Source organism: Ambystoma mexicanum, chromosome 4q, assembly GCF_040938575.1.
Source record: "Ambystoma mexicanum isolate Mex_15411 chromosome 4q, UKY_AmexF1_1, whole genome shotgun sequence".
NCBI lineage: Eukaryota > Metazoa > Chordata > Amphibia > Caudata > Ambystomatidae > Ambystoma > Ambystoma mexicanum.
In genome coordinates, this window is record NC_090928.1 from 325,094,225 (window position 1) to 325,107,059 (window position 12,835).

At 45.5% G+C, this 12,835-nt stretch overlaps 1 protein-coding gene across 5 annotated transcripts in view; it reads left to right on the top strand.

Annotated features, from left to right (window-relative positions):
- Positions 1 to 12,835, top strand: part of BIRC6 (baculoviral IAP repeat containing 6) — a 3,097,233-nt gene that overhangs the window by 2,273,116 nt on the left and 811,282 nt on the right. The window lies entirely within an intron of this gene.

A 12,835-nucleotide genomic window follows, 5' to 3' on the forward strand; every position in this document is an offset into this window, starting at 1 on the left:
CACCATTCATGACCTTCTCCACTTGTATGGGTTCTGAATACAAGGGGTCACCCTTCGTCTTCACAACACCTTTCTTGATCTGCACCCAATCTCCACATCTCACCTTGGCGATACTTTGACTCTTCTCGTTGGCCACTTTTAGCCCACCAATCCTTATCACGATCCAACTTTCTTCTTATCAAGTCTACCACACCATCAGTCTCCCAAGCGCTTCCCAGCCAAGGAGGAATCACCATGGTATTGGACTTGTGCTCTCATCATTTCAAAAGCACTCGAACCTGCCGCTGCATTAGGTGACATCTGTAACGCATACAATCTCTCACGGATCACCACCTTTTTATCCTTCCCACATACTTCCGCTAACCTTATTGCCTTCATGATACATCTATTACTCTTTCCACTCTTCCATTACTTTAATGGTGATACAAGGCCGTCGTCTTATGTAGAATCGCACATAAATCAAAATATTTTTGACACAGAGCTCCTACAAACTTTCTGTAACAACTCAACAACTTCATCCGTAGCCTCTCTGACCACCTCATATTCAAGCCATCTTGAGAGCTGATCCACCAACACCAAAACACATTTTCCTCGACCCGATCCCAAATTGACAGGACCCAACGCGTCCATAGCTAACTCATCCCACACATCATTGGGATTTTCCACTTTCTGATCCCTTTCATTTCTCGCTGACAACAAAACCTAGTCCTGAAAACATTACACGCCACTCGTGTTACACCTTTGCACCGATGGTCGCTTTGGCGACGGCATCGGGTGTACAACACAATGCATTCTTACTCACCCAAGATGGCGGACGCCTCTGAATCTGTTTGTGAAGCTTACGCTGCAGAGGTTGCACGTTGTTTACCTTCACGCCGCGACGATCATGTGACTCCATATAACCCGACCAAGAAGTTCAGCAAATGCGTCGCTACTCTCCAGATCGGCGCTTCGTAAGTTCGTTCCTAGGGAATCTGTTTCATGTCCCGTCCTCCTATCTTTAGTCTTCTGTATCTAACTTCCTGTTCTCTCTGCCCCTTCCTCCATTAGGCCATTTTCCGTCCTCCGTCCGCTCACCACCTCTCCTATAAGGTCTGATTCCAGCCCAAAGAGTGAGTTCTTGAGGGTTTATTGTTCCTTTCAATCCTCTTCCCCAATCTTAGCAGCTCAAATACTAACATCCGCTTCGGGGTTTCGGAAACTCTCTCTCTTTCCTCGTAGGACTCCCCCCCTTCTCGAAGACTTTACACAGACTTCTCGAATCTCTCAACTCCATACCCGGAGTAAGTTATCATAGCTTTTCGTATCAACAACAGACTATCGAAAGTGGAGAAAACTCACCTCTACTTTCTTTCGTCCAGGACCAGCTTCGTCTGCACCGGATCATTTGAAGAGAAGCTGGCTGATTCATCCCGAAGGTCTACAGTATCCCGTCACAACAACACAGGGTTTTTCTTCCCCGGAGGGTTTTCCCTGGGGACTGTGGTTCCTCCGCAGCTGATGCTAACGGCTGGGAGGGAGCAGGGTTTCCCGGGAGGCCTTCACTATCTGCCTTGTTGCTGATACGGAGTCCGCCCGCTGCCCAGGTTAGTGAACTGCAAATTGTTCTGTCTCATATTGGACGCATCGTAATAGTTAGCGACGCCCTGAAAAGAAAATATCCTGTTATAAGCTCTTGTGCAGACGGTGGACTCCGATGGAGCAACAAATGCAACAATTAATGGCTGCCATGCAGTCTATGTCTCTAGAGATGCAATCTCTGAAACAAGACAACGCTCAGTTAAAACGCCCGAGCGTTTTCAGAAACTCCTCCTTATGCCTTACATACCGATAAGTATGACGGAAACCCGCACAAACTCAAGGAGTTCCTGGACAGTTGCCTGGTTCAGTTTACCTTTAAAGCACGTTTTTTCCCATCTGATAAGGACAAAGTAGGTTATCTGATATCCCATTTGGCAGGCCCTGCATTGGCCTGGGCGACTCCCCTAGTCACCTCAGGAAATGCCATTCTAGACTCATACACAGCCTTTACTAACAGTTTGCGGTCTATGTTTAGTAGGCAGGAAATTTCAGTCTCTACGCAGGAGAAACTACTAGATTTAAAGCAGGGAAATAAGGATCTTATGAGTTACGTGACTCAATTTAAACAGCTATCAGCTGAAACAGGGTGGCCGGATGACGGTCTCCTCACGCTATTTCGCAGAGGTCTTTCCGAGGAACTGAAAGATGAGGTCTCAAAGGTTCCTCGTCCCGCCAATTTAGCCGAGATGATTGCGCTCACGATGCAGATTGATTACCGTCTCCATGAACGCTTCCATGAGAAGAAGAGAGGGAAACCCTCTAAACTCTTCTCCAGTTCTCCTTCCCCGCTTTCTCGATCTCAGAATCCCGACGAACCCATGCAAATAGGGGTGGCCAGAGGCCCTTTGTCACAGGGCGAAAGAGAAAGACGGATGAGTCAGGGCCTATGTATGTACTGTGGGGCTTCATCTCACATGCTGAAGGATTGTCCCGTCGTTCCTCCTCGTCGGATAAGGAATCCGATGCGGGGAAACGCCAAGACCCTGTCGTAAGGGGAACCACGGCAGGAGGTCCTGAAAGGAGTTCCCCAAAGAGACTTGGTACTTCTCTTAAAGAGGAGATTACGGAACACACTATGTTAGTCTTCCCCTGATCTTGAAATTACCAGACTTAGAGCTACGTGGGGTGCCGGCATTGATCGATTGTGGAGCAGCTGGCAACTTTATTGATGACCAATGGGCTGCGAAGCATGGAATCATTAGATCCGCCAAGACGTGTATAACTCCCATTCAGGGGGTGGATGGTTGTCCCCTTAGTTCTGGACCTATTCGAGAACAGACTACTCCTCTTACCTGCCTGATTTCAACCCACCAGGAGACGTTAGTTTTTGACCTGATCAAGACTGCTCATTTTCCCATTATTTTGGGCTTACCGTGGCTGCGAACCCATAATCCTTTCATAAACTGGAAGGCAGGAACTTTGTTCTTAGGTTCCGAATATTGTGTTTCCCATTGTCTTGCTCAATCGTCTGTTGGCATTCAAGCACCTTCCATGATGGTAGTACCAACCGAAGGCTCCTCGATTGGGATGGTCAGTCAGATCCCGAGGTGCCATCAACAATTTCAGTCCATATTTTCTCAGCCAGAATTCCCTACATTACCTCCTCACCGTCGGGATGACTGTCATTTAGATTTGTTCCCTGATCGACCGATACCTTTCGGCCGAATGTACATCTTATCCCAGCCGGAGAAAAAGGCTCTCAAAGACTACCTTCAGACTAATCTTCAAAACGGTCTTATAACTGAGTCCAAATCGCCAGCCGGTGCTTCGTTATTCTTTATTCCCAAGAGGGATACAGAGGAACTACGGCCATGCATAGACTATCGAGGGCTCAATAAGGTCACCATTCCGGATAAGTATCCAATGCCGCTTATCCCAGACATTCTGGAAGCCGTTCAAGGGGCTTCTCTCTATACCAAGTTGGATTTACGAGGGGCATATCACTTGATTCGCATCGCCCCTGGCGACGAGTGGAAGACTGCCTTTCGGACCCCATTCGGTCACTACGAATATAGGGTGATGCCGTTTGGGTTGGCTAATGCTCCCGCTGTTTTTCAGCGCTTTATGGACCATCTATTCGCCGATGTACTCCTTCACTATGTAATCGTCTATTTGGATGATATTCTAGTCTTTTCACAGAAAATAGAGGAACACATCGGACATGTCAATTTGGTATTAGATCGACTTAAGGCCAACCAGCTGTACTGCAAACTGGCAAAATGCGAGTTCCACAGGAACCAGGTGACGTATCTTGGGTTCGTGCTGTCTGCCCAGGGGATTTCGATGGACCCTCGGAAGATCTCGGCTATTCTAGATTGGCCTTCCCCTTCAAACGTCAAAGAGGTCCAACGATTTTTGGGATTCGCAAATTTTTATAGAAAATTCATCCCAGGATTCTCCGAGACCGTGCTTCCCATTACCAGTCTTCTGAAGAAGGGGAAGACTTTCGTTTGGGATGACCCTGCGCAGAAAGCTTTTTCTGAACTAAAGAATCTTTTCACGTCTGCTTCCATTTTGCTCACCCCAGACCAGTCTCGACCCTTCATTGTCGAGACTGATGCGTCTCACCATGCTCTAGGGGCAATTCTTTTGCAAAAGGACGAGTCAGGAGAAGAAAGACCAGTTGCTTATCTCTCCAAAACCTTCTCCTCCTCGGAAATAAATTATTCAGTCCTTGAGAAAGAATTGCTGGCAATCAAGCGAGCCTTTGAGGAGTGGAGACATCTCTTGCTGGGCTCGGCCTACCCGGTCGAGGTTCGAACCGACCATCACAACCTCAAAGTATTACAACAAGCCCATACCACAAACAGTCGACAAGCTCGCTGGGCTCATTTTTTTCTACCGTTTCGGATAGAATTTACTTTCCTTCCCGGAGATCAAAACCTCCGAGCAGATGCGCTTTCAAGAAAGGATCCTCCAATCAAAAAGTTCCATTCAGAACCTTTCTTTCCTAAGGCTAAATTTCTGGCAACAGTGACTGATTTTCTACATATTGTCAGACAGGAAACGGCACGTCTAGATCCGATCTGCAGGGTCTTACAAGAGACTCATTCGCTGACTCAGGAGAAAGGATACTACTTTTTTAATGATCAAGTGTTTATTCCGACCCCGACACTTCAGAAAGAAGTCCTGTTCATGTGTCATGACTCCAAGGCAGCCGGGCATCGAGGATATCAAAACACCCTTGAGCTGACTACTCGTCATTTTTGGTGGCCAGGAATAACCAAGGATATCCAAGATTATGTATCAGCATGCACGGTTTGTCTACAATCTAAGACTCCCAGGTATCCACCTTTTGGTTTACTCACCTGTATGCCGATTCCGGACAAGCCCTGGCAAGTCATTTCCACTGACTTTATTGTCGATCTTCCGTTGTCCTCTGGTTACACCACCATTATGGTGACTATTGACTATTTCACGAAGATGGCCCATTTCATTCCTTTGCAAAAACTCCCCGGGGCTGCTCTGATGTCAAAAATCTTTATATCAGACATTTTCTCCAGACACGGTCTTCCTAACACTATTGTGTCTGATCGGGGTCCCCAATATATCTCACAATTTTGGAAGGGTATCTGTCAAACATTGGGAATCAATAGAGCCCTTAGCTCAGGATATCATCCACAAACAAACGGCCAGACTGAGCGCCTAAATCAAACATTAGAAACATATTTGCGTTGTTTTGTTTCTGCGGCACAAGATGATTGGGGAGATCTCCTACCCTTGGCGGAATATGCTTACAATAATGCCAGTCATTCGGCACTAAAGACCAGTCCTTTTTACTGTTCTTATGGTTATCATCCATCCTTTGAACCGTCCATCTCAAAGTCCTCCTCCAGATGTCCTGGAATAGACAGTCTAGTCGATGGTATTCAGAAGGGTCAACAGCTCGCTCGAATAGCTCTGCTAGCCGCCCAAGATCGAGCCAAGAGGGCAGCTAATCGCCGTCGACAAGATCTGCCATCCCTTCAGGTCGGGGATGCGGTCTGGTTATCAGCCCGGTTCCTCCCGAGACATTTGGTGCCGTCCAAACTGTCGCCCAAATATTTTGGACCATTTAAAATAAAAGCATTTGTTGGTCCGGTGGCAGTCCGATTGGCGTTGCCTCCTTCTTGGGCCCGTCTTCATCCGGTCTTTCACGTCTCCCAGATTAAATTATCCGTGAAGGATAGATTTCAACGCACCCCTGCAGTTCGTCCTCCTCCGATGATGACAGATACGGGACCGGAGTATGAAGTGGCAGAGATTTGCGATTCCAGATATCACAGAGGCCGGTTGCAATTTCTCGTGGACTGGAAGGGCTATTCTCCTGCCGAACGGACTTGGGAATTGGCATCGGGGGTTCATGCTCCCTCGTTGGTTCGACGGTTTTTTAGGCGGCACCCTGGGAAGCCGGGTTGTGCGCCTCGTAGGAGGGGGCATACTGTTACACCTTTGCACCGATGGTCGCTTTGGCGACGGCATCGGGTGTACAACACAATGCATTCTTACTCACCCAAGATGGCGGACGCCTCTGAATCTGTTTGTGAAGCTTACGCTGCAGAGGTTGCACGTTGTTTACCTTCACGCCGCGACGATCATGTGACTCCATATAACCCGACCAAGAAGTTCAGCAAATGCGTCGCTACTCTCCAGATCGGCGCTTCGTAAGTTCGTTCCTAGGGAATCTGTTTCATGTCCCGTCCTCCTATCTTTAGTCTTCTGTATCTAACTTCCTGTTCTCTCTGCCCCTTCCTCCATTAGGCCATTTTCCGTCCTCCGTCCGCTCACCACCTCTCCTATAAGGTCTGATTCCAGCCCAAAGAGTGAGTTCTTGAGGGTTTATTGTTCCTTTCAATCCTCTTCCCCAATCTTAGCAGCTCAAATACTAACATCCGCTTCGGGGTTTCGGAAACTCTCTCTCTTTCCTCGTAGGACTCCCCCCCTTCTCGAAGACTTTACACAGACTTCTCGAATCTCTCAACTCCATACCCGGAGTAAGTTATCATAGCTTTTCGTATCAACAACAGACTATCGAAAGTGGAGAAAACTCACCTCTACTTTCTTTCGTCCAGGACCAGCTTCGTCTGCACCGGATCATTTGAAGAGAAGCTGGCTGATTCATCCCGAAGGTCTACAGTATCCCGTCACAACAACACAGGGTTTTTCTTCCCCGGAGGGTTTTCCCTGGGGACTGTGGTTCCTCCGCAGCTGATGCTAACGGCTGGGAGGGAGCAGGGTTTCCCGGGAGGCCTTCACTATCTGCCTTGTTGCTGATACGGAGTCCGCCCGCTGCCCAGGTTAGTGAACTGCAAATTGTTCTGTCTCATATTGGACGCATCGTAATAACTCGTACCCTACATCATCTTCTGAAACACGGACGACGCAGACACCATCCTGAACGGCATCCTCCTGAACTGGAATATACCCTCCTGTGTAATAAACGCTGTGTACCTTCTACTCTCCTCATCCAACTCAATCTGATGATACGCTGACGGCATATCCAGTTTTGAGAAAACCCTGCCATCACCAACCAATGTCAATATTTCACTCCAATTGGGCAATGGGTGTCTTTCCACCACCGCACACTTATTGACTTCTCTTAAGTCTACACACAAACGCAGTTCCCCCAATGACTTTTTCACCGCCACTAAGGAGAAATCCACTGTGTCGAACCCACTCTATTATTCCTAACTCGTACAACTTGTGAAGCTCCTTATTGACACCCTCTCTCAAGCACAGCGGGATAGGACACAATTTTGCTGCAACTGGCCTACACCCATTTTTCAAGAAAATGTTTCATACCCTTCACCTTCCCTATACCATCCATAAATACATTTTTGTACTTCTGACACACAGACTCTCCAACATTTAACACTTGCTCCCTTGCATTGGGATCTGGATTTTTATGTCATGGGTGGTATATATGGAGTTAGCTGCACCGCATGGCCTCTGTTCCGACTCAGATTTAGGAACTGTAATAAGTTCTGAGCATTCCGTACAAGTAGTAGGTCTGTGGGTTGAAGAACTAATCATTCAGATAGAACATTACCAAAGCTAAGTAATTTGTTTTTCAAAATACCTTCCTACCAGAGATTCCTCACATTAGATAAACTCCTAAAGCAGTATATAACAGAGAAGACAGTGCGAAAGCATCACTTACACCAGGGCACTGTACAACACAAGCAGGCTTCCTCGCCAGATATGGATTTTGGTAATTAGTATTTGGCAGACATATGCAGTGACGCCCATTTAGCCACCTGAGAGATGGACACAATAGCAAAGCAGATATAGTGACTAGTAGAGAATAATCCATCTTGAAAATGTTTTTAACACTCCTGCCAGTCCGGGACCAGCAAAGCTGAAAAACAGCGAGTTGTCCTTCGGGATGTCCTTCATTAGAGAGACAAATAACGAGAGCCCCCTTAGGGGCGGGGGGAAAGGAGATAACCTCTCCTCGTTTCCTCGTCTTAGGAAAAGGAGGCAGAAGGATTAATGCCAGAAGTCGGACATTGTGAGGTTGGTTGAAGACAGTCAAACTTGGTAATTAAGCACAGGTTCATCTTCAAAGTCACGGTCTCCTTGGCTTGATGTAAAGAAACTGGAGCGCACTTACCCACCATACAGTAGTAATGAAAATTAGATAAATCGGTTTAAAGGGGAATAACCTCGAATGGCACAAATGCAAGATCTCAGACGGTGTTGCCATCAAAAATGTTAGACCCCAGTTCAAAGACAACATAATGAACTCGTATGGTGCAATCCTCTAAAACAAATGCCAAACATTGGGCATAGTAAGAGCTGTTTGCGAGTCCTCCAAGGCCAAAATAGCAGCTAGTCAGCCTTAATATTGAGAATTTAGAGGCCCTCTTGGGCCAAAGAAAGAAATCATTCCAAATCAGAAGAGGTTGGAGGAGTCAACAGAGCCAGACCTCTCGATAGTGAGGTGGAAAAGAACATATGCCACCTGCAGGCATTGATCAACTAGGTACTTAGCCTCCCTACTGAAAGAAGAACATGGAGGACGTTGTCAGACAGGCAGCACTCCTTGTCCTAAGCCTCTCAACAGCAAAGCAAGAAGTCTGAGACTGTTCCTGCTTCGTCCCCAAATAAGCAAACATCCCCTCCAGAACTTCCCGAATGTTCCAACTCATGGGAGAGCGAACGGTCTACTCAGGGAATTGTGGCGAGTCAGAAGGATGACAAGGTTTCTCAAATAAAAATTTTCAGGATGGTTGTTGAGTCTCCAAAGCCAGACTAAATCCTGGTGGAGATTGCTCAAATGAGAATTCTGTCAGAAAAGTCGAATCCATCAGATATAAATGTTCCAAAGGTTATTAATGCGTTCTTAGCCCCCTAAACTACAAAATGCTACCGGCAGTGTTGCCTTGTGGACATCCATTTTATTTGTGCTTCCCATTTGTGATAGGCGCTCAGACATAATTAGTGTAATTTATATACAGCTTTTGCGAAAGCGCTGCACATAAAACCTTTACGATCACCCAACCGAAGATGGTACTCCTTTACAGACCATGGAAGTATGAAAGGTGAATTGGCCTTGCTGGGATTCGAACCTGTGACCTTGTTAGGGAGAATTCTCATTCAATGGCTAATTTCCCTTACCTATTGAGTCCCCCAGCAGCTTTGCTGGATCTCTGGACTTTATTTTTTCCACTTGGTAAGAGTTGTACCCCTTTTTCCCACTCGTACCTATATTTTGCCATGTGTATTTCAGCTGTTTTGTGATTGTGGACTCTGGAGTACAACACTTCAGTAGCCTCCTTCTTTTGTGTGTTACACTGCACCTTCAGTGCAGTGACACAGGGTTGTCTTTTAGACTTCCCACCGACTCCATTTCTGAGGCTGACTACTGTCTCCTAGAAAAGGGTAAAGTTGCCATTAACTTTACTTAGTCATTTAACCACAGATCCAGTACACCCCGTCTTACATGGAGTACTGGAAAGGGTTAATCCTTAGCCCTTTTTATCTGTACCTCCTAGAGCATTGTTTCGCTCTTTTAACATTTAGACTTGCCTGGTGGCAGTGGTATCTACCCTAACTTTTCTATCGTGATTATACTATATAAACGTGATATTGTTTTAGGCTATTATATTTGCCTCGAACTTAAACCCGCTTGACCAAATACTTTTTCTTTTGGCTCCGGTTGGGTTTATTCACCATTTCTTTTTGTTAATGTCCTTGTGTTTTACTTTGCGCGGCAAACCAGGTTTGCCTTCTTTGTTCATTGTCTTTTGGTGGGCTTCTGCCAAGAAGCCCTCCTATATGCGCCTGGGTGTCTAGGTGGGTTGAATGTGAGGAAGGGGTGTAGTCACCCCCTGCACAGGGTATCCTAGGAAACCCAAGTCTCACTTTGTCATGATGGCTGAGGTGGTTGTCTGGGTCTGACAACCCCCCTGCTGTGTGATTGACAGCCAGGATGTGTGAATGGGGGATTTTAACATAAAAGGCAGGACTCTTGGGCTGGAAGTCAGTCACCACTGGAACTACAAGGAACCGAAGAGAAGCGGTAAGAAGTCGACTCCTGCAACTGTCCCGTTCCGGTGAAGCCCTGCTGCAGTCCTGAGCTACCCACCCTTCGACGACCAGAGAAGATCCAGTCCGGAGTCGTCTTCCCTTGAGCTTGGTGGGGATAACCAGCTCATCTTCTAACAGCCAGAGGATCCTCTTGGTGGTCCAAATTGCTGCACACTGCTGTAGTGGTCCGGATAGCCATCTGAAGAGCCTCTCCTGTTTTTAAGGAGCGCATCTTTTATTCACCGTCGCTGCTGCCGGCTTCATCCCTGTGTGGTTCAGACCCCTCCAGACGTCCTCCTTTGGATCGAAGCTCCAGGAACCGAGGGTCTGCGGGAAACTACCAGGAGAACTGCCGTGGCACCAGCTTCTTCCTTGAATAAGGTACTGTGTTCTGCTCGAGGAATTTGAGTGAATCCCTTTTCTTCGCCTCCAAGGCTTGCCCTTGTCTTCCTCCCTCCTTATAACGTTTGCTTCCTCTGTTGACAATATCTAAGTACTCCTGGCTACGCTGAATCGTGAACTATCTGACTGTGTGATCCTCGACAACAGGAACCCTATTCCACTTGACACTGGCTCCGGCCTATTGACTTTTGAATTTCTGTCTGAGTGTTCTCTGATTCTGTCTGCCTTGACAAAGTATTGCCTATGATTTTTGCCCCAACTCTCTCTGGGTATCTCAGGTGCTAAGTGTGTTTTTGCCCCGGTAACATTTCTTGCCGCGGATACGCATTTCTTTAGTAAGACCGAACTGTCATTACTGTCAAAAAGTGATTGCAAGTGTATTCCAGGTAACGTTTTTGTTTCATAACACCGGTCTGCTAAAACACAGGTAACTTACTTTGAAGTATACAGTACAAATTGAATTGGTTAGTTGTAGTATATTTTACGTGTTGTTTTTGAATGAATAGATGTGTCGTGTTTATAACAAATGGTTTAAAAAAATGAATGTACTTATAATTTTTTTACCTGAAACCTTGAGTAAGTGTTTGCTTGAGTCACAGTAATTGTGGTCCCTTTGTGTAATCTCTGCTACTGCTCATATGCTCTTGAGATAAGCCTGGCTGCTCAAATACTGCATCCACTTTAACATAGTAGTACAGGCTTGTACAAAAGGTAAAACTGGTATTGCCACCTGTAGTCTAAATTGTGTGTAGTGGTCCCTAAGGGCACTGCATAGGATTCTGCCTAACAGACCTTCAGGTTACAGACAAATCTCAGCAGAGAGTGCTTAACCTGCTGAGCTTTCTGAACAGCAGAAAGACCCTTCACTGCTAGACTTTCAGCAGTACATCTTGTTAAATGAGGAAACTCCACTCCTATTTCTTCTTGTGAGCATAGCGTCACAAATGTACTATAGTTGTTGTTGCACATTATGCAACAAACACCTATGTCTCCACACACGTGACATTTTGATGAAGCATAAAGAAAATAATTAATCCGTGTCCCTGCAGGCCCACCCTCCTATCCTGTTCCAATAAAACTACTGTCCATCACAAGTTCTATCTTTAAAAGGAGATGGTCATAATCTTCTATCTCTGAGGGTTTCATATTTTTGTACTTCCTTGTGCCACAGACCATGCTTAAGTCATTTAGCAGATACTCCTGATGCTCTAATTTTAACACTCGGTTTTTCTTCGTCTCTAGCCAAGAATGCTCATCTTTGTCAAACTTCATTGTTTTCTGGGTTTAATGCTTATTTGTTTTTCACCACCAACAAAACCAGTGAAAATCGATGTAAGCTTGAGAAGGTAAAAGCCTGCTACATACCTAGTGGCTACTCTCATGGACTGCACACCACTTTATTGTGCCATCCACCTGATTCTCGAATATTCCTGTGTTTGAAACCAAGAAAAACAATTCTGGTTATCATGAGAGTAACATCATTTGTTGCTTGAATTAAAGGGATAGGTTTGCAATGTTTTAGTTCTGCAAAGTCACTTGTGTTAGGGTGGTTAAAGGGGGACATTGTTTCATTTTTCTGTGCTCCTTTCTTTCTGGGTTTAACTTCTTTCGAACTGTCTTGTAGATCTTTGCTTGCTAAGCATTCTCCTGGTTGGCATTATGTAAAGTGATGTATGGAGATCTAGGTTTGGCAACTGTACCCACCGTGGCTGTTCTCCATTGTTGAAAATTGCCATTGTTTTCTTATAATGCCAATTGCTGCCATTATTTAATTTCATTATGCTGCCCCTTCATCAGGACCCTAAATGATGTTGCTAAATAATAGATATGACACTTTAACTAAGTTAGTGTTTCAAAGATGCAGTATAGTCGGGTAAGTATCCATAAGAAAGAATCACACCTGCTTTGCTCCTGTTTTAGTTGAACATATTCATATTAAATTAAAACAAAACTCCTTTATTTAAACTTTTGTTTCCTCCTTAGGTTTAACCCCATCTGCAAATAGTTCTCACAGTGAGATTTCTATTTAACATGAGGAAGTTATCCTATTTGATCTCTTAAAAACTGGAATGTCAACTGCTTCAAGCACAATTCTGCCTAGCCTTTTACTCTTTGGTCTGATTTGGTTTCTGCACAATAAACTGTTATTTTGTGGCTGAGAGTGAGTGGCATTTGGTGCCCACAACAAAGATGTATCTTTAGCTTGTTTATATATTGGTTTAATGCAGCAGCCCCTTTGCAGTTGTTCATGTTGTTCTAATAAAAAATCCTGAATGCTATGTCTGCTAGTACAAAATAGGACCCATTGAGTGGTCTTTATATTGAAGATGAAATGTCCAAC